The sequence below is a fragment of the Eleutherodactylus coqui genome, chromosome 11 (assembly GCF_035609145.1).
Source record: "Eleutherodactylus coqui strain aEleCoq1 chromosome 11, aEleCoq1.hap1, whole genome shotgun sequence".
NCBI classification, from domain to species: Eukaryota; Metazoa; Chordata; class Amphibia; order Anura; family Eleutherodactylidae; genus Eleutherodactylus; species Eleutherodactylus coqui.
Genome location: NC_089847.1, coordinates 121,235,564 through 121,263,353, shown reverse-complemented (window position 1 = coordinate 121,263,353; position 27,790 = coordinate 121,235,564). Strand labels below are relative to the sequence as shown.

Genomic DNA, 27,790 nt, shown 5'->3' with positions numbered 1-27,790 from the left:
TGCGCAGCCGGCGGCGCCCATGTGCAGTAGATTTTCATTTTTTAATCTTCTGCTTTCCCGCTGAATCTGTGGCCGCCCGCAATTCCATCGCGGATGGGCCGCGGATCGGACGGCTTCCATTGACTTACACGTGTTGCTGCTGCAGCATGGTGCTGCTTGGGTATGTATGTCCAGCTTAGGGACCTTTCATACCGGATGGAATTACGCCGAAGGATGCAGCCAAATCTGCAGCTGCGGAATTCCACACCGAAATCTACAAGTCTGACTGCAGTTTTGTTGCAGGATTGCAGGCAGGTTTTAAGCCATTTTAACTTCTGCATCAAAATCCAAAGATGGCCTGCGGAATTTGATGTGGAATTTACCGCGGCTCGTGGTGCCCCGGGCTGCCTATTCCATTCCATGTGAAAGGACCCTTACTGAACCAAGGGGTGGACTAGCCCAAGGCAAGTGGCTGGCAGCAGGCTACTGAGGACCAACCGGACAGGAACAGATCTAGGCAGAAGTCAGGCAGCAGCTAATACTGAGAAAAAAGTATGTGCGCCCCCTTCCTACTGGAGAGTAAAAAACACCATCATTCTTGCCAAATCCCCCCCCCCCCCCCACAGGGAACTATAATTCCCACCATTCACTGACTGCTGCAGACATCCAGGAGACCTACTGGGAGTTGTAGCTTTCCCCACAAATTGCTTTCTTCAGCCTGTTTCACACGGGTGATAAAATCTTGCGATTTTCCAGGGATGCAAGAAGGAATGAATGAATGAATGAATCCCATGTAGTTCAAGGTCTTCTTCACATGTGCGATGTTTTAATGCATGCGATGTGGCGTGAATAAAAAAATTGCTGCATGTCCTATCTTGCTGCGATAAGCCTTTCTTACTCGCTCATGGGGCCTCCAAAATATTGCCGCAATTTTCTCGCTGTGATATCGCACTCGTCCGTGTGAAACTAGCCTTAAGGAAAGGAAGGGAAACTTCTTAAAGGGGTTGTGCCAGAATTTGAAGTTATCCACTAACCATGGGCTAACCTGCTGATCGGTGCAGGTCTCACTAATCTCAAGGATGTCCTCACTGTGGGGTTACTGCATCGCCTGCAGAGAGGAGGAGGCTGGATGGAGCGCTGGTAGTACAAGCGCACCAGCGCTCCATTCACTCTCATTGGGACTGCCAAGATACCCAAGCTGCACCCGCTCGGTAATTTAGTCAGCCCCATTGGAATGAGTAGAGTGCTGACCGCACATGCCCACCAGTGCTTTCTGCATACTGACATCAAGGGGAATGGGACACGAGAGTGGCCATTACATATGAACTTCTATTTGGGGATGTGGTTGTGTTCAGAATTAGCCGAATGGCAGCCATCAGAGCAGTAACAGGTAGAGGGACAAGGCAGCGGGGCTGGGTTGGATTAGGGAGCATGCAGTATCCTCCTCTAAGATTTGAACTGTGTCTGCTTATAACTCTGGGAGATCATCTGCTCCTTACTGCCCGCCCAGCTCATAAATATTCATGTAGCTGAGATAGAATGGTCAGGACAGGAAGCTGGAGCCTCTGACCATGATCATTACATCAGAGATGGGGTATAACTATAGAGGGTGCAGGGGATGCGGTTGCACCCGGGCCCGGGAGCCTTAGGGGGCCCATAAGGCCTCTCTTCTCCATATAGGGAGCCCAGTACTATGAATAAAGCAGTATAGTTGGGGGCCCTGTTACAGGTTTTGCATTGGGGCCCAGAAGCTTCAAGTTATGTCTCTGTGCAGCATGGTTTAGGTATGGGTACGGGTACAGATAGAGGGGGGGGGCCCAGCTTACCTTTTGCATCAGGGCCCCTGAGCCTTTAGTTACGCCCCTGCATCAGAGGATGTCAGGACAGAAGGGGTCATGTGCCACCTTCCCTGAAGCACAAACACTCCTTTAAGGCATTGTCAAATGCTTTACGGAGGCTGGCTGTGGTCTAAGGTTAGAAGCTTGTAAAGTCCTGGAATACTCCTTTAATTGTCTGATGTTACCCTTGAAAGTCCCCCAATGATGTTACTGGTGGGCTGCCCCACTGCAGAACTCCTAAAACTAATACCTACTTAATGCATATAAGTACATGGATGATGCCACAATAGACCTCATAGATGTTATACTGTATAGTCCCTGTACTATACATCATATGGTTGATCCTCCATAGTTGGTGGTGTGCCCTTATCTACAATACATGGCACATACATTCATTCCATCGCTCCCAATGTTCAAGCTCTCCTCGCTGCTCAGAAATGTTTCTTATTAGAGCAAATGATAGAATTTATCCAATGTTTTACTAAAGAACGTACAACAGAAAGCGCAATGCTAAAGAGTCGTTACACCGTAATGAGATCCATTAGTTAGCACAATAAAAATTAACTAAGCCAATTCATTAAAGCCACACGACTTATCCAAGGAGCAAAGGATCTAATCAGTGCTGAGACACTGAAGGAGTTCCAAATATCACTGCTAATTAATACATCAGTAATGTTATAGATGTAGATATGAGTAGATAGATAGATAGATAGATATGAGAGAGAGAGATAGATAGATAGATAGATAGATATGAGATAGATAGATATGAGATAGATAGATATGAGATAGATAGATATGAGATAGATAGATATGAGATAGATAGATATGAGATAGATAGATATAGATAGATAGATAGATAGATATGAGATAGATAGATATGAGATAGATAGATATGAGATAGATAGATATAGATAGATAGATAGATATGAGATAGATAGATAGATAGATAGATAGATAGATAGATAGATAGATAGATAGATAGATAGATAGATAGATAGATAGATAGATAGGAGATAGATAGGAGATAGATAGATAGATAGATAGATAGATAGGAGATAGATAGGAGATAGATATGAGATAGATAAATAGATAGATAGATATGAGATGGATAGATAGATAGATAGGAGATAGATAGATAGATAGGAGATAGATAGATAGATAGATATGAGATAGATAGATAGATAGGAGATAGATAGATAGATATGAGATAGATAGATAGATAGATATGAGATAAATAGATAGATAGATAGATAGATAGATATGAGATAGATAGGATTATTCACACTGGACATTTTGCACAATTTCCCAGTCCTCTCACAGTGTATACAGGGCCCAGAGCTAATCAATCCTGCACCCCCCTCACCCTTTCCCACCCCCCAGGCGGACAGTCAAGTTCAATGAGAGCGGGGGAGGAGTAGAGGAGCTGAACTCCATATCTTTCTGATGACATTTGTAAATGTCAGTTTCTGGGAATGTATTGGCAAATATGACATTTTTAAATGTTATAATACATGAAAGAATTAAACAGATCTCGCTTTTGGATTCTTATCCTTATTCTGCGGTCATTTATAACACCGTGCGGGGGAGATGCAGAGGTAATCCCACTGGAAACCAGTGTAAATAGCCGAGCTCCTCTGTATCTGGTCCTATTCGTCTGCGAGAGTATAACACTGCAGACATGCGGTGACTGTCTAGGGAGCAATCTTCCTACTGCTGTCCAAACTACACTTCATATCACTGAAAATATACACAGGGCACCCGCCCAACCTGGTGCAACCCCCATCTCAAAGGGCCTATGGCCTTAAAGATCCCCTTTTTAGTGGTCTGAGTTCTATGACAGTTCTGTCCACAGGATGGGGATAACTTGCTGATCAGAGGGGGTCCGACCCCTCAGACCTGCACTGATCCTGAGATTAAAGCGCTGGCACGTCTCAAAATGTTGTGAGTGGAGGCCTTGTACGCACGCTTCCACTCCATTCACTTCAGCGGGACTTCTCTTGAACTCAGCTATCTCTGGTGGTCCCCTTGACGTGAATAGAGTGGATGCACACATGCACAGCTTCTGCAGCCAGGGCTTTGGGATGTGTTAAAGCTGAAATCTTGGGATTGGTGGGGTCCCAGCAGTCAGCCCCCGACTGATCAGCAAGTTATTCCCTATGCTGTGGACAGGGGATAACTTACTGTGATAGGAATGCCCCTTTAAATGTTATGATTTACAGTACCATGGTTATTGCAGTGCTTAGAAAACCACTAGATGGCAGCAAATGTGACACAAGCAGAAGCAAGATTAAAGGGGTATTCTGGGACTTTAAAGAACCCTTCACTGCATTTTGTAGCATATATGATACAGTACACATATTTCCATGTATTTCTTAAGGGAATGGTTCTGCCTCTACTGCATAGTGTAGCAGATACACTTCATGGTATTACGGTATTAGTGTATCTTGATGCCACCAAGAAGTCCTGGTGGAGTCAAGATTCACAGAGGGGTGATGCTCCCTGTATCTGATTGGCTGCAGAGCCGATGCTGCTGCAGGTCCTGGAAGGGCACAAAGCATTTTTTCCCAAGGCATACAGCGGTGCCCGCAACTGCAAGGGGCTTCCCCGCTTGCGCCACTCAGTAAAGAAGTGCAGGGTGGCCTCGGCAGCAGGGACTGCAAAGCACCGTGAAATGGCTTTGCCGCGGCCAGCAACAAGCGCTGCCCTTCCCCCTGCATGGCTGAAGTGCCGTGCTGCGGAGTGCTGCTACTTTAGGAGCTGTGAGCGGAGGTCATGCAGCACTGCGGCGCAGGCCTCAAGTGACCTGACAGAACACACCCAGCGCCCGGGACAGAGCCTCCAGATGCAGCGGGGGAGCAGCGGTCACGCACCACTGAGGCGGCGGCCGGCAGTGACCAGAAACCACAGAGTGGTAAGCCGGCACATCAAACAGCCGGAGCCAGCGGGCATGGGTGAGTACGCGCTGGTCCCTGCAGAGAATTCTCACCGCCGGATCCGACCCGTCCGTCTGCAGGCGGCCTAAAGGTCATCCATGTTTGCTTACTAATTAAAATCAGATAGTTACATATTTTCCATTTCTCTAATCTGTTTTTATTTTCCGATTGTAGATGTTTTCATCCTGTTGTCTGTACATCACTATGGGTCGGTTATCTTGCCTGTGCTGCAGTTCACAGCATTCAATATTATGCTTTACAGCAGCTTCATAGGCCATAAACACAATAGCCACGAACAAAAAATAGTAGTCATGCAATGTGCAGAAAAATAGTACGCCTGTACCACTATACTATATCTGCACCATCATCATATATCACGCTGCGTCATAAAATACATTACTAAATCCTACAAGTATGGATGCTGCGCATCTAACATATCACATCTTTATTGAAATTCATACATAGAGAGGATGGAAGTGCGTGTCGGGGCTGACGCCATCTCCTATTATATTATATATTGGTCTGCACTGAAGGTTTTGTTGTACTGTTGCACTTTATTCTTGAATTCTATGACATTTTGGCTTAATCTACTAAGGCTGCTTCTACACCGGCGTTAGGGTCAGTTCAGGGGTTCTGTCTGTCTGCTCCTTTTTTGGTGGAGAAAAACGAAGATAACAATGGAAAAAAACAGGCCAGTTTTCTCCCGATTGATTTAAAAAAAAAAAAAAAAAAAGAAAGCAAATGGAAAGGCTTCAGCGCGGTCTGCAGGGTAATTCTGCCATTAAAAAAACGTAAACCTGGCGGAATGGAAGCGAACTGAAGCCGTTCTGTTTGCTTACTGTTTTTCTAAACACCAATGAAATCAATGGGGAAGTAAAGCAGGTCCGTTGTTTCTGTTTCATTTCGGCTTCTTTCCTCCAAAAATGGAGCAGAGATAGGGAAACTCCGAACTGACCCTAACGCCGGTGTGACAGCAGCCTGAGATGCTTTATTAGATGTGCAGGTGAAGTAATTACAGTACGCACTTTATTTTGTACTATATATTTATTATTATTAGGTCACTTTAATGGGATACAGTGCTGCTTTGGCATACAAGTGCAATTCGTCCCATGACGGAGCTCTTAACCCAAAACACTCGTTTGTCAAATCACTTTTCCCCATTGAAATGAATTCAAACGCCATTAATGCGTTCCGGATTAATGGCGTTTGAATACATTTCAATTGGGTAACGAACTTCACTACATGTAAAAAAAAAACAAAAACACCAATACTCACCTACCACCGGCGTTCCGGTCCTCACGATGGTCTGCGGCGCTGCTGCAGGCTGCTGCGTCCTCCTCCACGCCGACAGAGCATTTCTTTCTGGAAGCAGGGCTAGAATACCCCGCCTCCAGCAAGCTAATGCTCTGATTGGGTAATCCAGAGCCACGTCAGCCAATGAAAGCCGGCGATGGATTAACCAATCACAGCAATTCAATGACATCATTTAAAGTGTGTAAAAGTTGCAAAAAAAACCCCTATATAAATCTGGTATTGCTGTAATCACACCCACAGAATTAATTTATTTATACTGCATTTTGAACAGATTATTAAAAACATGCCAGAATAGCAGATTTTGTTAATCTCGCTTCTAGAAAAAAAATTGAATAAAAATCTATCAAATACATAGTAACATAGTAACATAGTTCGTTAGGCTGAATGAAGACAATGTCCATCTAGTCCAGCCTTCTATCCTCCTGTGTTGATCCAGAGGAAGGCAAAAAAAAAACCAAAAGCAGAAACCAATTAGCCCTTTTGGGGAAAAAAATCCTTCCCACCTCCCTAATGGCAATCAGACTGTTCCCTGGATCAACCCCCTAATAGTTCCTACCTGCCTGTATACCCGGATTAACAATTAACCTTAGATTTATAACCTATAATATCCTTCCGCTCCAGAAAGACATCAAGTCCCCTTTTAAACTCCTCTATGGATTTTGCCATCACCACTTCCTCAGGCAGAGAGTTCCACAGTCTCACTGCTCTTACAGTAAAAAACCCCTTCTATGTTGGTGATGAAACCTGCTTTCTTCTAGACGTAGCGGATGTCCTCTTGTTACCATCGTGGTCCTGGGTATAAACAGATCCTGGGAGAGATCCTTGTATCGTCCCCTAATGTACTTATACATGGTTATTTGATCGCCCCTTAACCGTCTTTTTTCTAGAGTAATAATACTGTACGCAGTATTCCATGTGAGGCCTGACAACTGCCTTATATAATGGAAGGATAATGTTCTCGTCCTTCGCCCCTATACCTCTTTTAATGCACCCCAAGACTTTATTTGCCTTTGCAGCAGCTGACTGGCATTGGTTACTCCAGTTCAGTCTACAATCCACTAATACCCCCAGATCCTTTTCCATATCCCTTTTCCCTAGTGGTACCCCATTTAGTGTATATTGGTGACATCCGTTTCTCCTGCCCATGTGCAGAACCTTACATTTATCAACATTGAACTTCATTTGCCATTTTCCCACCCAAGCCCCCAGCTTATCCAGGTCCGTTTGTAGCCGCACATTGTCCTCCGTTGTATTAATTATATTGTATAATTTTGTGTCATCTATCTGCAAATATTGATATTTTGCTGTGCAGCCCCTCTACCAGGTCATTGATAAATATGTTGAACAGAGTGGGGCCTAATACTGAACCCTGTGGCACCCCACTAGCGACTGTGGTCCAATCAGAGTACGCACCATTTATTACCAACCTCTGCTTTCTATCGTTGAGCCAATTTTTTACCCACTTACACACGTTTTCGCCCAGTCCGAGCTGCCTCATTTTGTATATTAGCCTATTATGTGGCACGGTGTCAAAGGCTTTAGAGAAGTCCAGATATACAAGATCAATAGATTCTCCCTGGTCCAGCTTAGAGCTTACTTCATCGTAGAAACTGATCAGATTTGTCTGACATGAGCGACCCTTCATGAATCCATGCTGGTGAGGAGTTATTCCCTTGTTCTCCTTGAGGTACTCATCGATGGCATCTCTCAGAATCCCCTCAAAAAGTTTTCCCGTTATTGAAGTGAGACTTACTGGCCTGTAGTTACCAGGCTCACCTTTGCTCCCCTTTTTGTAAATTTGAGCCACGTTGGCAATGCGCCAATCCAATGGTACTATACCGGTCTTGATAGTGTCTAGAAATATTAGGTATAGTGGCCTAGCTATCTCATCACTTAGTTCCCTTAGTATCCTTGGGTGTATTCCATCTGGGCCCGGCGATTTATCGATTTTAGTCTTCTTTAATCGCTTCCGCACCTCCTCCTGCGTTAGGTATGAGATATTTTGTGAGGGGTTCATTTTATTCCCCTTCATCTTGTGTGGCATTTCCTTTTCGTTTGTGAATACACTTGAGAAGAAACTGTTTAATAGATTTGTTATATGTTCCGAAAAACTGGATAAATGAAGACCAGAGTTCATCCCGCAGAATACAAGCCCCCATAGAGCTCTGGCGATGGGAAACTAAAGATGTTCTGGCTCTAGGAATGCGGCGACACAAGAGCAAATCTTTAAAAAAAAAAGTGTTTAGTGTACAAAAATAGTAAAAACATAAAAAAAAACTGTATAAACTTCATGTCACTGGAATCGTGCCGAACCCGCGAAGAATATTAATCACATTATTTATTTTACACGCAGAAAGCTGTAAAAATGAAATCCAAAAAACAAATGGCGGAATTTCTGTCTATTTTCCAAAACCCTCTAAAATACAAGCCCTCATACGGCTATGTTGACGGAAAATTTAGAAAAAACTGTGGGGCTAGGAATGAGACGATGGAAAAAAACTGAAAATTGAGTTGGTCATTAAGGTGCAAACAGGCTACGTCACTAAGGGGTTAACATCAAAAATTGTTTTATAGAAGAGATTTTCTGTTGACACATTCCTTTTAACCCTTTGCAATCCAATTTTGGATTCAGGGTTTCCTAGGGGGCTTTCTCTTTCTGCCATTATACAATGGCGCCATCTGCTGGCTAGAACCAGTACTGTGGTATGGGACATGCTGGAGAGACCCCTGACTGCAGAGCGGCCAGTGATATACAGTAAGAATACCCTGCCGGACGTCTTCCGGCATCGGAGCTGTACAGGTTTTAGTCAGAATGTAGGAAGACGTCAGACAGTGGATTGGAAAGGGTTAAAATAATTGTCAGCTGTTATTAATGTGCGCCAATGATGGACTTATTTCTGCCATTACAGGGTCTGTTCTACCATGACGCTAGGAACCTGCAATCAGCAGTATCTGTAACCATGCTGAAACATGTGCAAGAAAAGACTCATTCGTGGCACAAATACGCTGCGCTGAGGTGTGCGCAATTGCGAGTTTGGGGTCCTTTTAGAGCGAGAAATTGTTGGAAAGAGCGAATGCCGAGTCGTTGGCTTTAAACCGTCCGTTTACACATGCGGATTGTCATTTACATTTTATCGCCATTCCGTCATTCATCCAATCGTTGGTCTTCCAGAGGACTGTGCAAGCGAATGGGAATGAATTATCGGTAAATCATTGGTCGCGTTTACACTGTACAATCATCAGGCAGATTTGCCCAATGCAATGATTTATTTAAACAATTATCATTCCGTGTAAAAGAGCCCCTAGGTCGGCGTCACACGGGCATATTTGCGCGCATATTTGCTCACTTCCATGCGCAATGCACAAGGAATATAACCATTTGCTTTCCATGGGTATAGTCACATGTGCGTATGTTTCCTGCGCATTTCTATCGCACAAAAAAAGGCAGCGTGTTTTATTTTCCTGCGCTCTTGCACACTAAAGTCCCTGTAGAAGGCAATGGGGGTGAGCAAATGCGCGCAAAATATGCTAGCAGGTGCGTGGAACACTGCGCAGGAAAAAGAACACATCTGAATTAGACTAATTAGCCATTGTAATCGTTGTATCTTTGTTTTCTGCTCGCAACAAAACATGCCCCACGGGCGCAAACAGTGCGGTGCGATACGGAAAAGAAAATGATTTGTTCCACGAAAAGGCCGCGCTCATGCACGCGCAAATACACATTCGCCCGTGTGATGCTGGCTTTATCATGTGTCATACTTATTCCAACACAGCGGACGACGGCGCTCTGCCACCATAATGATAGGCAGTCACATCAATCTCATAATAGCAAACTATGCTGGGATTTGTAGTCCCAGAATTGCAGAGAAAACAGATGTCGACGAGCTAAGATACACCTTAGATACTGTTAAATATCATAATACAAACCTCAGATAACGCAGAAGATCATAATACAGATCTCAGATGCTTAAAAACATCATAATATACACCTCAGCTACTGAAGAACAACATAATACACACCTCATATACTGAAGAACATATTAATTTACACCTCAGCTACTGAAGAACATCATAATACACATATGAGATACTGAAGAACATCATAATACACACCTCAGATACTAAAGAACATCATAATACACACCTCAGATACTGAAGAACATCATAATACACATATGAGATACTGAAGAACATCATAATACACACCTCAGATACTGAAGAACATCATAATACACACCTCAGATACTGAAGAACATCATAATACACACCTCAGATACTGAAGAACATCATAATACACACCTCAGATACTGAAGAATATCATATACACCTCAGCTACTGAAGAGCATCATAATAGACAGCTCAGATGCTGAAGAACATCATAATACACACCTCAGATACTGAAGAACATCATAATACACACCTCAGATACTGAAGAACATCATAATACACATATAAGATACTGAAGAACATCATACTACACACCTCAGATACTGAAGAACATCATAATACACACCTCAGATACTGAAGAATATCATAATATACACCTCAGATACTGAAGAATATCATATACACCTCAGCTACTGAAGAGCATCATAATAGACAGCTCAGATGCTGAAGAACATCATAATACACACCTCAGATACTGAAGAACATCATAATACACATATAAGATACTGAAGAACATCATAATACACACCTCAGATACTGAAGAACATCATAATACACACCTCAGATACTGAAGAACATCATAATACACATATAAGATACTGAAGAACATCATAATACACACCTCAGATACTGAAGAACATCATAATTTACACCTCAGCTACTGAAGAACATCATAATACACATCTCAGCTACTGCAGAAGATCATAATATGCACCTCGCTACTAAAGAACATCATAATACACATCTCAGATACTGAAGAACATCAAAATACGCACCTCAGATACTGAAGAACATCATAATACACACCTCAGATACTGAAGAACATCATAATACACATATGAGATACTGAAGAACATCATAATACACACCTCAGATACTGAAGAACATCATAATACACACCTCAGATACTGAAGAATATCATAATACACACCTCAGATACTGAAGAATATCATAATATACACCTCAGATACTGAAGAATATAATATACACCTCAGCTACTGAAGAGCATCATAATAGACAGCTCAGATGCTGAAGAACATCATAATACACACCTTAGATACTGTATAATATGATAATACCCACACCAGATACTAAAAAACATCATAATACACACCACAGATACTAAAGAACATCATAATATACACCTTAGATACTGAAGAACATAATACACACCTCAGCTACTGAAGGACATCATAATACACACCTCAGTTACTGAAGAACATCATAATACACATATGAGATACTGAAGAACATCATAATACACAGCTCAGATACTAAAGAACATCAGAATATGCACCTCAGATACTGAAAAACATCATAATACGCACCTCAGATAGTGAAAAACATCATAATTTACACCTTGCTACTAAAGAGCATCATAATACACAACTCAGATACTAAAGAACATCATAATATACACCTTAGATACTGAAGAACATCATAATACCTTAGATACTGTATAATATAATACACACCCCAGACACTGAAGAACATCATAATAGACTCCTCAGATACTGAAGAACATCATAATATGCACCTCGCTACTAAAGAACATCATAATGCACATCTCAGATACTGAAGAACATCATAATTTACACCTCAGCTACTGAAGAACATCATAATACACATCTCAGCTACTGCAGAAGATCATAATATGCACCTCGCTACTAAAGAACATCATAATACACATCTCAGATACTGAAGAACATCAAAATACGCACCTCAGATACTGAAGAACATCATAATTTACAACTCAGCTACTGAAGAACATGATAATACACATCTCAGCTACTGAAGAACATCATAATACGCACCTCAGATACTGAAGAACATCATAATTTACACCTTGCTACTAAAGATCATAATACACTCCTCAGATACTGAAGAACATCATAATAGACTCCTCAGATACTGAAGAACATCATAATATGCACCTCGCTACTAAAGAACATCATAATACACATCTCAGATACTGAAGAACATCATAATTTACACCTCAGCTACTGAAGAACATCATAATACACATCTCAGATACTGAAGAACATCATAATTTACACCTCAGCTACTGAAGAACATCATAATACACATCTCAGCTACTGAAGAACATCATAATACGCACCTCAGATACTGAAGAACATCATAATTTACACCTTGCTACTAAAGAACATCATAATACACTCCTCAGATACTGAAGAACATCATAATAGACTCCTCAGATACTGAAGAACATCATAATATGCACCTCGCTACTAAAGAACATCATAATACACATCTCAGATACTGAAGAACATCATAATATGCACCTCGCTACTAAAGAACATCATAATACACATCTCAGATACTGAAGAACATCATAATACGCACCTCAGATACTGAAGAACATCATAATTTACACCTTGCTACTAAAGAACATCATAATACACTCCTCAGATACTGAAGAACATCATAATAGACTCCTCAGATACTGAAGAACATCATAATATGCACCTCGCTACTAAAGAACATCATAATACACATCTCAGATACTGAAGAACATCATAATACACATCTCAGATACTGAAGAACATCATAATACACATCTCAGATACTGAAGAACATCATAATTTACACCTCAGCTACTGAAGAACATCATAATACACATCTCAGATACTGAAGAACATCATAATACACATCTCAGATACTGAAGAACGTCATAATATACACCTCAGCTACTGAAGAACATCATAATACACATCTCAGCTACTGAAAAACATCATAATACGCACCTCAGATACTGAAGAACATCATAATTTACACCTTGCTACTAAAGAACATCATAATATACACCTTAGAAACTGAAGGACATCATAATATACACCTTAGATACTAAAGAACATAATTCACACCTGAGATACTGAAGAACATCATAATACCTTAGATACTGTATAATAGAATACACATCCCAGACACTGAAGAACATCATAACACACTCCTCAGATACTGTATGATATCATAATACACCCCTCAGATACTGAAGAAAATCATAGTATACACCTCAGCTACTGAAGATCATCATAATACACATCTCAGCTATTGAAGAACATCATAATATGCACCTCAGATACTGAAGAACATCATAATTTACACCTCAGTTACTGAAAAACATCATAATACACATCTAAGATACTGAAGAACATCATAATACGCAGCTCAGATACTGAAGAACATCATAATATACACCTTAGATACTGTATAATATGATAATACGCACCTCAGATACTAAAGAACATCATAATACACACCTTAGATACTGTAAAATATAATAACCTCAGATGCTGCAGAACATCATAATACTCACCTCATCTGTCGCAAAACAGGATAATACACACCTCAGCTGCTGCAGTACAAAAAAAAACACTTTAGATGCTGCAGAACCTCATAATACACTTATCAGCTACCGCAGAGCATCATCATGCACTCCTCACATGCTGCATAATGTCATAATACACACCGCAGATCCAATATAATATATTACACACCTTAGATTCTATATATAATATAATACACACAGCAGATACTATATAATATATTACACACCGCAGATCCAATATAATATATTACACACCGCAGATCCAATATAATATATTACACACCTTAGATTCTATATATAATATAATACACACAGCAGATACTGTATAATATATTACACACCACAGATACCATATATAATATATTACACACCGCAGATACTATATATCATAATACACACCTTAGATACTATATAATATATTACACACCGCAGATACTATATAATATAATACACACAGCAGGTGCTGCAGAAAACATTAATCATTGCATAATGAAAAGTTCTGCAAGTCTCTAATGTTTTTGTGCTTTGCTTCCTCATCTTCCTCCTGTTATTCACTTGCAGTCAGTGAATTGATTATAATATCCTGCGTTGATTACTCTGCACATATTTCATTTTAAACAACCTCTATAAATTACAGAATGTCTCCCACTAAACCTGGCGGCCTTCTTGTTTTTAGGCGGCCTGCCCCTTTAATCACAGAGGACTTTGGATACATTTGAGTTTTCACTTTGCTACATTAACTTTTCATCAGTTCCTGTGTGTAAGAGACCAGGAAGGGGACATCACTTTGTGACAGCTGAAACAGCTCTCCGTGAGTCATTACGCCTCGCGACTAATGAGCAGGCCGATAGCGGCGTGACCAGCCAAATAAACAGATTTTCTTGCCTTCCTGAAGAAATTCAGTGGTGTTTTTTTTGTGAGAGTGAAAGAAACAGTTATTCAGAAAAGCTCTTCATCCAATCAGTCCGGTCAGCCGGCCAACACTCCCTAAATGTGCAGGGAAACCTCACAGATGCATTGTATCGAGAGATGGAACCGGCGGGCGCATGTTGGCAATTATAGTGCCTTTTCATACATCAGAGAACTATAAGTCTCAGCATGCTCAGGCAGCTCTTGGGAGATTCATGGGCTATGCTTAACACTGGTATCATGACTTCCATGTAGAAGAACTATGACATTGTGGTGGATCTGTCATAAAATGGATCGGAATGGCCAACCCCATTTACCGCTGCGCTTTTCTTGCCGTCAAACATGATGGAAAACCTAACAAAAAGTCATAAAGAAGAAGTGAGCGCTGCCAAGCTGTGGCAAATGTGAGTGCTTCTAGGACAATTCTCAAAAACATAGTATGTTAGGCTGAAAGAAGACAATGTTCATCCAGTTCGGTCTGACTGCACGCCCCTTCCCCCTTGTTGATCCAGAGGAAGGCAAAAAAAAAACAAAACAATGAGGCAGAAGCCAATTTACCCCATTTTGGGGGAAAAATTCCTTCCCGACTCCATAATGGCAGTCAGAATAATCCCTGGATCAAAGTTTGAAAGTTCTTATCTGACTCCAAGATCCGGATCAGCAACCCTGCTGGTTATTTAATGCCTATATGCTGTAATATCATAGCGCTCTAGAAAGGCATCCAGTCCCCTCTTAAACTCCTCTATGGATTTTGCCATCACCACGTCCTCAGGCAGAGAGTTCCACAGTCTCACTGCTCTTACAGTAAAGAACCCTTTTCTGTGTTGGTGATGAAACCTGCTTTCTTCTAGACGTAGCGGATGCCCTCTTGTTACTGTCGCAGTCCTGGGTATAAACAGATCATGGGAGAGATCCTTGTATTGTCCCCTGATGTATTTACACATAGTCATTAGTACAACCCTGACCATACCCAATGACCAACACTACAACCCCCAATATACTCCAGTAGTGTGCTGATCGTTATCGGCCAGACCATTCATTAGTACAACTCCCACCCATACTCCAGGGGCTACTGCACAACCCCAACTATTTATCATGATTCTTCGTACATGTGCATTATACTCCATGATCAATTGCTCAACCCGTTACTATACATCCTGGTCATTCACATATACCCTATACATACAAAAACCAGAAGTCAGCACTTCCAACAAAATAATTGAAAGTGAAGGCACACGTAAGCTACGGCTGCAACAAAAACAGTAGCAGAAACACAATTCTTTATATTAGCAGCATAAAAATGTAAGGTTTTTAGCATATATTTTGATTAAAATGTCGGTCCATCCACTACATCCAGGTGAACCTTATCAGACAAGTACATAGCTCTATGGGGCACCTCTCTTTGGGCCAAAGTCCTCCGGTGGACTCCAGCTATCCAGCTCTCCTTGAGTATCCAGCTCTCCTCTCATTAAGTCCACTGGAGGCCTTTGGCCCAAAGAGAGGTGTCTTTTAGCAGTGAGTACCCATCCAATAATGTTCGTCTGGATGTGGCAGATGGGCCCACATGCTTTGATCAAAATATGTCCTAAGAACCTTGCAATTTTATGCAGTTAGTATAAACAATAGTTGTGGAGTTTCAATTAGATATCCAATGTGTATGACTGTTTCTGTGTTTCTGGCACATATACTCTACAGTCATTAGCACACCCTTCAGTTTACCACATGTCCATTTATATGGCCTCAGTGCCTCAGGCCCCCATTATATCCTGTGGTAATTTGCACATCACTCACCATACCTAGGTGAGTTTCTTAGCATTTTCCAAAATGTGATATGGGGTCCCCTTTCCCCAAATTGGAGATAAGAAGGTACAGTAATGGACTGAGACCCACAAAAACGCTGCCCCATTGCTGTCAGGGAAGGCTGATGTCTACAAAATGGTTTTCGCTTCGCCTCATGGATAGTGCTCCCTTCTTCATAATCAATGGTCATTAGAACAACCCCTACTACACCCTAAGGTCAATTGCACAACCTCATAGTACTCAATAGACATTTCTACATCCCCCATGTATCCAAGGGGTGTTTGTACAAAACCTATTATACTCCACTACCGGTTGATCAAACCCACACTATAAGCAATGCTCACTTGTGTGAACCCACTCATTCTTTCAACTCCTACTACACCCCATGGTTACTTGCAGGACCCCCATTATGCCCGATCATCATTCACACACCCTTAAAGGGGTTGTCCATTACCGGACAACATTTCCCCTATACGACCAACGGTGTTAAAATATCAAAAGCAGCCATACTTACATGCCCTCTGCCGTGGAGATCCAGAGCTATAGCCTCGCCATCCTCCCATTGTTTGTTGTGGAGATGTCACAGGAAGTCGCCTGACTGCTGCAGTGTCACCACCCATTCTCCTAGGATCAATGCTCACATCCTGGTCACCATGATGCCAGGAGTTCAGAACGGTGATGCTTCAGCCTCTGATTGGCTGCAGTAGTAAAGTGACTTCCTGTAACATCATCTTCCGCATCAAATTCCAGGGGCAATGGTGTTGAATGAGTGGACAACTCCTTCACCTACACCCCATGGCCAACCCCTTAACACCCCATTCTTAATTGCTCAAGCCCCCCAGTATACACCATGGTCATGCATACAGCCCCCATTACATCCTACAGTCTTTATGCAACTCCTATTATATTCTATGGTCTTCGTATAACCCATAAACTTCATTCTTTGTACAACCCCGTTAAATCCTTTGGTCTTCGAACAACCCCCAATATGCCTTATGGCCTTCGAACAACCCCACATTATACTCTGCAGTTTTAGTATACCCTACAGTCATTTATACAACCCCTGTGTTATCCCACGGACTTCGTACAACCTCCATTATAGCTTATGGTTTTCATACAACCCATCATTACACTCTGTGGTTTCGTACAACTCCCATTATACTCTACAGTCTTCGAACAATCTCTCATTATACCCTACAGTCATTTATAATACCCTGCTTTATCCTACGGTATTCGTACGACCTCCATTATATCTTATAGCCTTCACACATCTTATTATTATACCCTGTGGTCTTTGTATAACCCCCATTCTACTCTATGGTCTTCGAACAATGTCTCATTATACACTGCAGTCTTCATATAACCCCCATTATACCCTGTGGTCTTCGTACAACCCCCATTATACCCTGCGGTCTTCCAACAATCTGTCATTATACCCTGTGGTCTTCGTACAACCCTTATTATACCCTAAGTCTTCAAACACTCCCTCATTATACCCTGGGGTCTTTGTATAACCCCCATTATACCCCGTGGTCTTCGAACAATCTGTCATTATACCCTGCGGTCTTCGTACAACCCTTATTATACCCTAAGTCTTCAAACACTCCCTCATTATACCTTCAGTCTTTGTATAACCCCCATTATACCCTAGGTTTTCGAACAATCTGTCATTATACCCTGCTGTCTTCGTATAACGTCCATTATGCTCTAGGTCTTCGAACACTCCCTCATTATACCCTGTGGTCTTCATACAACCCCTATTATACCCTGCGGTCTTCGAACACTCCCTCATTATACCCTGCGGTCTTCGAACACTCCCTCATTATACCCTGCGGTCTTCGTATAACCCCCATTATACCCTGTGCTCTTTCTACAATCCCCATTATGCCCTACCATCTTCATACAACCTCTTCTTGCATCCTATGGTCTTCATCCAACCCTCTCACTACACCCCTCGGTCATTCATACAACCCCCACAATGAACTTTGATAAACGGTCATGTCCACATCTCACAACCACCATGATAACCCTTGGTTATGTGCACCACCCCATAGTGTACCCCACCATCATCCACACAAACCTTACTATACCCCCAGTAAGTCCCCCTCCATCTCGGTCAGGGATGTAGCCATTGTCTATGTCTTTCCTCCTGCAACTATTGCCACATTTCTCTCATCTCTATGTTCTGAAATAAAAGGCACCAGCAACAGTTAATAGGAAGAAAAACCGTGTCTGCCTGCAGCATCTCAAGTCACCGGAGAAGGAAAAGAAGAAGGAAAGGCGAATGGATTCTTATTTCTTACCTTGTCAGCCAAGGGCAGGATCTAGTGGCACATTGGGGCAACAGGGCACTGCCCTACTGGCAGCTCTCCTAGTGCTACTGAGTCTCCAAAGCAGGAACTTCATTGCAGATCATTGCCTTCTCCTGTGAGCTAAGCACTGACTGAGGCTTTTCCTCCCAGTGGATTGCAGACTGAAAGTGTTACAGCCCAGTCTCTTCTCACTTTGCTGTATAGTGTCCCCAGATGTAGAGCGAGCAGCGGCTGCTGCTGTAGCATGGAGCAAGCAATGTCAGCGGCTGAGTGCAGACAGCAGAGCACAAGCCCACAGGGACAGCGGGAGGAGGAAGCACATCCACTGAAGCCTGATGTCAGCTGAGAGGATGGGCAGAGATATGGAGGGGCGCGGGCGTCAGACGTGACCCCAGGATCCGTATTATCTGCTCCATATTTTACGGAAAGCGCAGAAGAAAGTCTACGCAACCACGAATAGCAATTCCATAATCCAGGGTGTAGTCAAAGAGACGGATCCGGCGCTATATCTCCATACTGGCGTCCTATATTGAAATAACAATGGCGTTCTCGAATAGGAAGGCGCAGATGCGCTACACGATGGTATGGCGCCGGGGCCCTGTAACATGGATTTAATTTTGTGTTGTGGCCCCTGTAAGAGACAGAGAGTAAAACCAAATGTAAAGTTGAAGATCCACTTTCTGCATTTTCCGAAGTCCCACGAGACGGCGGCTATGATTGACGTAAGGAAAACGTACTCAAAGTGGCCTCCTTCTGCTACAATAGGGACCGATCATCCAGGAAGTCATCCATCGCTGTCTGCAGGAGAGTCAAGTAGCGATCTGAGTTGAGAGTTCCAGGTCCAACGAGGCGATCGCGCCAAATTCCAATCTACGCCTTTGTGCTACAATTTGCACATGCATGTATTGTAGCAGAAGGAGGCCGCTTTCAATACGCTTTCCTTACTTCGGTCATAGGAGCGGTCCCACAAGACTTAGGCCCCCTTCACACGGGGGTATTCGCAGACGCAAAATTTGCGCACACAATATGCAAAGAATAAAACCCATTGATTTCAATAGGCTTGTTCACATGCGCGTATTTTTCCTGTGCATTTCGGTTGCATCCAAAAAAAGACAACTTGGCTTATTTTCCTGCGCATTTGCGCACGAAGAACGCCCATAGAAGTCAATGAGGATGCGCAAATGCACGCAAAATATGCTAGGAGATGTGTGAAACACTGTCATTGTGCAGGATGAAGAACACATCTGGAGCTCATAAGACTAATTAGCCATTTCAATCAGTGCATAGTTTTTTTTCCGCACGCAACCACACATGCCTTGCACACGGACAAAAGTACCGTAAACTACGAAGATGCGCAAAAATGCAGCACTCGTGTGAAGGGAGCCTCAGAAAGACGTGGAAAGCGGATTGCTGCATCTCACATGTTACTCTTCAACTTTTTAGTTGGGTTTTACTCTCTCTCTTTTACAGGGGCCACAACACAATATTGAAATCCGGGGCCCTCAGGCAGGGGCATAACTATAGAGGATGCAGGGGATGCGGTTGCACCTGGGCCCAGGAGCCTTAGGGGGCCCATAAGGCCTCTCTTCTCCATATAGGGAGCCCAGTACTATGAATAAAGCATTATAGTTGGGGCCCTGTTACTGGTTTTGCATTGGGGCTCAGGAGCTTCAAGTTATGCCTCTGTGCAGCATGGTTTAGGTATGGGTACGGGTACAGATACAGATAGAGGGGGGCCCCAACTCACGTTTTGCATCAGGGCCCCTGAGCCTTTAGTTACACCCCTGCCCTTAGTAGCTGTGTACCATACCATCACATAGCACCTTCACGCCTATCCATTCAACTACACCATTATTATTTCACCAGTAGTGAGATATAGCGCCAGATCCGTCTTTTTGACCGGCTGATTTGCTATGTCCTCTGTCTTGCAAGTCCATTAGTGGAGCGCCGGCACCATTTCTGGCAGCTGGTTGCAGCTTGTACCGGCTGCCCTAATACATCCTGGAACCTGGCGCTCCTTCCATCCCTGTGGATGCCACATAAGTGGGGACTTTTTTAACATATGTTGAGAAAAAAAAACTGTTCCGGGAAGGAGTTGTGCCACATTTACTAAAGACTTGGCAACTTTTGGTATCCGTGTACAGCAACGAGGAAGTTGCATTAGGAAGGGTAATGTGTGTAACATACCTAGCAAGTTGCACCACATTTATCATGCTGTATGCATCATTTTGATTAATCTGCTGCAATTTCATCATTTTTGGCAGCTGGTAATTTCATGCATTCTACAACATTCTTCTTCTGGCTTAACCCCTTAGTGACGGAGCTTTTTTGTTTTTTTCTATTTTCGTTTTTTCCTCCCCTCTTTTAAAAAATCGTAACTCCTTTATTTATCCATCGCCGTCGCTGTATGAGGGATTGTTTTTTGCGGGACGAGTTGTATTTTTCAATGGTGCTATTTAATGTACTGAAAAACTTTCAAAGGGGAGAGAAGTGGAAAAGAAACGACATTCCGCCATCTTTCGGTGCCTCTTGTTTCTACGGCGCACAAACTGCAACAAAAATGACCTGATATCTTTATTCTATGCGTCAGTACGATTACTGCGATACCAAACTTATATATAGTTTTTTTTTTTGCTGTACTCATTGTATTTTTTTTAAAGATATTTAATTTTTAGAGATGAGCGAACGTACTCGGTAAGGCCGATTTCGCAATCGAGCACCGCGATTTTCGAGTACTTGGGTAAAAAGTACTCGGGGGCGCTGTGGGGCGGGGTGTGGTGGAGCAGGGGGTAGCAGAGCGGAACAGGGGGGAGCTCTCTCCCTCTCCCCCCCCCCCCACTCCCCTCTGCAACCCCCCGCTCACCCACAGCGCACCCGAGTACTTTTCACCCGAGTAGTGAAGTACTCGAAAATCGCGGTGCTCGATTGCGAAATCGGCCTTACCGAGTACGTTCGCTCATCTCTATTAATTTTTAAAAATTATTTTCTGTCTCCATCTTCTGCTCCCAATAACTTTTTTATTTCTCCGTTGACATAGTTGTGCGGAGGGCTCATTTTTTGTGGGATGTCCTGTAGTTTCTGTCAATACAATTTTTGAATACAAACTGCTTTTTGATCGTTTTCTATTACATTTTTTCTTGGAGACAGGATGTTGCATTTCTAACATTCTTAATTTTTTTTTGGACGACGTTCACCATGCGGGGTAAATACTGCATTACTTTGATAGATCGGACTTTTACGCAGGCGGCGATACCAAATATGTATTTTTGTTTTATTATTTAGATTCTCTTATTGTAAATATGGCAAAAGGTTTTTTTTTAAACTTTTATTACTTTTTTTTAAAATAATTAGTAAAACTTTATTGTTCTTACATTTTCTTTTAGTCCCCCTCAGGGACCACAACTAGGGATGCTTTGATCGCCCCTGCAGTATGACCCCACGGGGATTACTACTGCCTTCACCCTTGCGATTGCGATATTGCTGCGTTAAAAACGCATCGCACAAAAATCGCAATCGCACAAACTTGCGATGCATTTTTAACATTAGAAAACCCCTTTGACATATGTGTTAAAAAACGCAGCGATACCGCAATCACAAGTGTGAAGGCCCCCTCACCCAAGCACACTTCAGACAGCCCATCGGTGGCGGACCCCCCACTGATATGGATGACCTGTGCTGAGGATAGTTCATCAATATCCTAAGGTAACTTTACATAGTATGATCATTGGGTGCATAAGCGGCGGACAGCCATCCCAGCGCCTATCGCTCCTGTGCTCTTACATAAGACAGATAGCCTGTCAGAGAATGGAGACGGATCGCTCCAAACAGACAGTCATTCAAGGATTGATGAAGCCGCTCAGTAGTCATTCCGTTTTAGTGAGCTGAAACAGAACGACTAGCGACTACTGAGTGCCGTGTCGCGGGCCGTATGTAGACTGGCCGGCAGTCGCCCATAATCTCTCGTCTGAGCAATTATTTGGGTGACTATCGCCCCGTGTAAAGGAACCTTTAGTGCCAGAAAACCCCTTTAAGGTGGTCTCTAGTTGGCATATTATAGGGGGAGAGAGGTAGCGCCAGATCTTCCTCCATATAATGCCAGCAGTGACATGGACAAGAGATTACCACTAGAGATGAGCGAGTAGTGCCTTATGCGAGTACCTGCCCGCTCGTCTCTAAAGATTCGGGTGCCGGCAGGGGAGAGCGGTGAGTTGCGGGAGTGAGCAGTGAGGAGCGGGGGGGAGAGAGTGAGAGAGAGATTCCCCCCCCCTGTTCCTCCCCGCTCTCCTTTGCCGCTCCCCGCCGGCACCCGAATCGTTAGAGACGAGTGGGCAGGTACTCGTATAAGGCACTACTCGCTCGAGTAGTTTGCCTTAGCGAGTACGCTCGCTCATCTCTAATTACTACTAATGCTCATGAGTCTAGTTGAAATCACAAAACTGCAGAAAACTGTCACATTTGATGCACCCTTTCGACACTTTTTTAAACTGTCACTATAATTTTCGCTTTCAAGCCACCGCCATAGTGCTAACCAGCATGTTCAATGCATTCCACACATTTGTCTATAAACACAGAGTAGGAGCGCCCCTAAAGTCTTACTTTTCTTCTTTGGCATCCTATATGTAAATGCCCGGTCTCCAGTCATCCCAGCGGGGACCTTAGCTCCTCAAGTCACTGCATTAGCAGAATATCCACCTCCCCTAAATGCATCAGCACAAATCTGATAGTCTGCTACAACGTATCAGTGCAGGTAACATTAATCAGTCTGACGTCCAGACTATTTGTGTCGGATTAGATTGTCTAGACTAGATACAATTGTAACAAATCCTCTGCTCATGTTTCTTGCATCCGAGTCCTCAATGGGTGATGAGAACCTAAACAAGATCTCTTGCTTTCAAGCCGCACTGCAGCATTGTAAGACAAAGGTGAACAGTGATGACTGCACTTATGAAAAGTTCAATTTGGCTAATTTGCTAAATTTTGGCAAAAAATTTGATTCGTCCCAAATGATTTCGAACCGAACTGGAACTTCACCGATCCTCCTTAAACAGTGGTATAACATTGTCTCAGATCCATAAAAGCCCTTATAACACTCTTAGATCACCAAGAGTATATCCAAGTACTTTTGAAAAGTTTGCTTCAGCCGGTGCAACGAATTTCGGCAAAAAGTTTGGTTCGGTCCAAATTAGTTTAAACCGAACTGGAACTTTACCAATACCTAGGAGTTTATTAAGTACTTTTAAACTGTTGTTAAGGGCTTATTCAGACGACCGTATATACGGTGTCCCTCTCTGCAGGGGGAGGAGGCTAGAAGAGCCGGGAACAGTGCACTGTGCTCCCGCCCCCTCTCCGCCCCTCGCCACTATTTGCAATAGGAGGGGCCAGGATTGGGGCAGAGCTAAATTCCCGGAACAGTGGCAAGGGGCGGAGAGGGGGTGGGAGCTCAGTGCACTGCTCCCGCCTCTTCCAGCATCCTCCCCCTGCAGAGAGGGACACCGTATATCGTCCGGGCGTGAAAACCCGGCTAATATACGGACGTCTGAAGCTGCCCTAAGGCAGACTTAATGAAGAAGAAAAAGAATGTAAGAACAATGAGAAGGAAAAAGCGTAAGAAGGAAAAAGAAGCTGGGAAAAAAATTAATTCTCCTTTTTCCTTCCCCTCATTCTTTTTCCTTCTTTTCCTTTTAGTGGGTTCAGCAAAGTTTGGTGGAATTTAGCAAAGTTTGACCCAAAAATCAGATTTGGCTTTTACAGTTTGCTGAACACTGAAGGTGAAGACGACACCAGAGCATCTTTCAGCCCTTCTATTCAAAAGGGATTTGGGGGTAAACAAGCATCAGCCCAATTTTTAGATTTGGCCCCTGTATTTGAGCATCATTTGGATTCTATTGCAAGGCCCCCTACTAATGTATATGTGGCCAAATATATATTTTTTGAATGATGGTTTCCCCTTTAAATCATACTGTAGATCAGTCACTGTCACATTTAATGAGCTTCTACATATCAGGGAAGGTTTATGGCCATTTGTTTCAAGCGGGCAAGAACATTGATGATCAATTTGTACTTGTGTCTGATAATGACAGAGCCGCATATTAAAAAAATGACTTAACAGCAAGTGGAGTTTTTTGCCAAATTACCACTTTGGAATGAGATAAATTAATAATTGGGATTTCGGCAGGGATCTTGACACATGGGTCACCAGGCAGATTGGTAGTGGAGATTGATGATGGATGAAATGATGTGAAAATTACACATAAAAACCACCACTTATGAATGGGGTCAAGTGCAAAAAAAAAAAGAACATCTCATATCACAGGGACGCTTTCAGTAGAGATGAGTGTTGTATAATTTACCATTTGTGCCTTTTGAATTTTAACTCGTCTAGTAGGTAGTAATCTTCTTCATTACACATGTACACCACAGGGAGACAAAAAAAATGGGACCCCTAAACATCTCATCCATATATGCCAAGCATTGCAGAACCATGGATGCCACTATGAAGTTGCCCCCAATAGTGATGAGCGACTAGTGAAATATTCATCATGAATTGGGGCAGTTGATTCCGATTGCCGTGAAAGTCAATGGGAGTAAAAATCAGGTTCACCAATTTGCTCTCTAGAAGGTCCCCAATGTAGATAAAGTCCTGAAAATGTCATACATTCTGCCAGGTGAAGACAACACTCAAGCACGGGCCTTCTCCAAGGAGCAGCTGTAGAGCTACCTAAAAAAGGTGTGCTGCTTGTTTTAAAAGCAATGTCATGAAGTTTGCAAGAAACAAACTCTAGCAGGTGAGCAGAACAGCCAAGCACGGGCCTGCTCCAAGGAAAGGCTGTAGAGCTACCGCTGTTTCTTGTGGTTTAGGAAACTTCTGTTTTGGTAGAAGGAGGAGGAAACATGGTGGAAGGAGGAGAGCAGCAGCACCCCCACTACCAGCAACAACAGCGCCTGGAGGGCACAGTGTGCTCCTCATAGAAACATAAGAACTGTAGCCCCATATTTCCATATTTTTCATTTAAGGGGGGAGTAGGAGGAGGAAACATGGTGTAAACTGGAGAAGGAGAGCAGCAGCTCCACCACTAGCAGCGACAGCACCTTGAGGGCCCAGTGTGGTCTTCAATATAAATCTATGCTCCACCACACGAGTAAACATTGCCAGTGTGCAAACTAATCAGTGGAATCTGAAAAGGTTTCCTATTTATTTACTTTTCTTCTTTGTTTGTTTATTTTTTAGTTTACTTTTATGTAACTTATTAACTAACTTTGGAGTTTGCAGATCCAGCTGAATAAACCAGCAGAATAAGGCTGGGTTCACACAGGGCAGATTACCTGCGGAAATTCTGTGCGGAATTTCGCTGCGGCAAACCCACCTGCAGCTGGTAATCCCAGGATTAGCCAGCCATGTGGATGAGATTTGTCAAAAATCTCGTCCACACGGGACGGCCAATCCGTTGCGGCAAAGCCGGCAGAAGCTGGCGCTGCGGCGCAGATTCTCCAGCTGCAGCATGTCTATTTTTTTTTTCCTTTGCAGCTTCGCTCCTCTCTATGGGAGCGCCGGCCGCAACGGAAAAGCATGCGGCCAAGCCATTCCAAAACCTGCAGCTAAGTGCCGCGGGTTTTGAAGCTGATGGAAATCTCGTGTTTTTTCGCTGCGGCAAAACCGTGAGATTTCCCCTGGGAATACGACCCACGTGACCGCAGCCTATGGTGCTGCATGCAGCGCTTTTTTTTCCATCCAAATGCTGGACAGGTGGGCATAAAATGGGGGGACCCCATTATACTCTATGGGATTCACTCAATGCTCTTCGGTTCCATCGAGCCACAGGGATTATCCTTGAACAGTGCAGGAAAGTAGATTCCCTGCTGCTAATGTGAAACCACCTTTAAGGACTTTTTAGACACAACGAGAATCAGTCAAAAATCGCTCAAAGCCGTCTTTTGAGTGATTCTCGTTCTGTCTAAATGCAGGGACATCATGCAGTTTTCGTGCACGAGTCGCTGAGGGGGGTCACGCTCCTCCTGTCTTCGTGGAGCGTATGTGCAACTCCCCCAAAGTGAATGTGCTCTGCGCTATAACCTGTAGGAAAGTGTATGGCCCCTTCTTATTCCACCAGGAAACAATCCTGTGGATTTCATACCTGAACCTTACAGATCTGGCTTCTGCTGCAGCCGGGACAGGACATCCCAGGTTTCATCTTCCATCAGGACAGGACGCCCACGCCATTTTCACAATGAATTCAGAAGTGAGCAGTGACTACCAAACAGATGGATTGGCCGTGCAGATGTGATGATAGTGAACTTCTTCCTTGGCCACCATGTTCTCCGGACTGTACGCCTTGTGATTAGAGATGAGCGAGCATACTCGCTAAGGGCAATTACTTGGAAGAAAAGATTCGGGTGCCGGCGTGGGACGGGGAGCAGCGTGGGGGGGGGGGGGGGGGACAACGGAACAACGGGGCGGAGATCTCTCTCTCCCTCCATCCCCCCCCCCCCCCCCCCCCGCTACCTCCTGCTCACTTTCGCAACTCACCGTTCCCCCCCCACTGGCAGCCGAATCTTATCTTCCGAGCGGGCAGGTACTCGCTAAGGGCAATGCTCGCTCGAGTAATTGCCCTTAGCGAGTATGCTCGCTCATCTCTACTTGTGATGTCTTGTCTGGGGGAGTGTTAGAGTCTACATGCCCCCCTTACCACCTGCCATGTATGATCTGCAGCATCCCAGAAGCCATTGTATCAGTCAGTCATGATCCGCTATAATCTGTATAGCAGGACCTTGACTACAGGCTCCATTTGTGTCATATTGAACACCTCTGATGTGTAAAGCATTTTTGATGTTGTGCAACAAAACTTTTTAAGTTTGTTTTCATTCATGTCAAGTTTATGTATCCGCGTGTCATTAAACGTGAATCATGAGGGTTTCCCATCATTTGCAACAACCCTGTACAGTATGGAAAAGATCTACATACTGTGAAATATCAGCCATATCAGTCCTGGAGATACAGCGGAGCTTCAGAAAATGGTAAATAAATAATAAGCACAAGTCATGCCGGGAAGAGCTCGCCCCTTTAAGTACTTTGCAGTTAGTTCCATTTATGTCCCCGTTTTCTCAGCTAATCTCATAACCTTATCTCACAAGCCAGGAAACATTACTGAAAGCTCCTGTCTCTTCCCTCCTTTCTATAAATGTGGATGTTAT

General features: G+C 43.4%; 1 protein-coding gene across 1 annotated transcript in view; it reads right to left on the bottom strand.

Moving 5' to 3' along the window:
* Positions 1-18,869, bottom strand: part of OSBPL5 (oxysterol binding protein like 5) — a 124,052-nt gene extending 105,183 nt beyond the window's left edge. The window contains exon 1 of the mRNA XM_066583437.1: positions 18,593-18,869. The gene's annotated coding sequence lies outside the window, so the exon portion shown is untranslated. The remainder of the gene's footprint in view (positions 1-18,592) is intronic.
* Between the last annotated feature and the right edge of the window lie 8,921 nt (positions 18,870-27,790).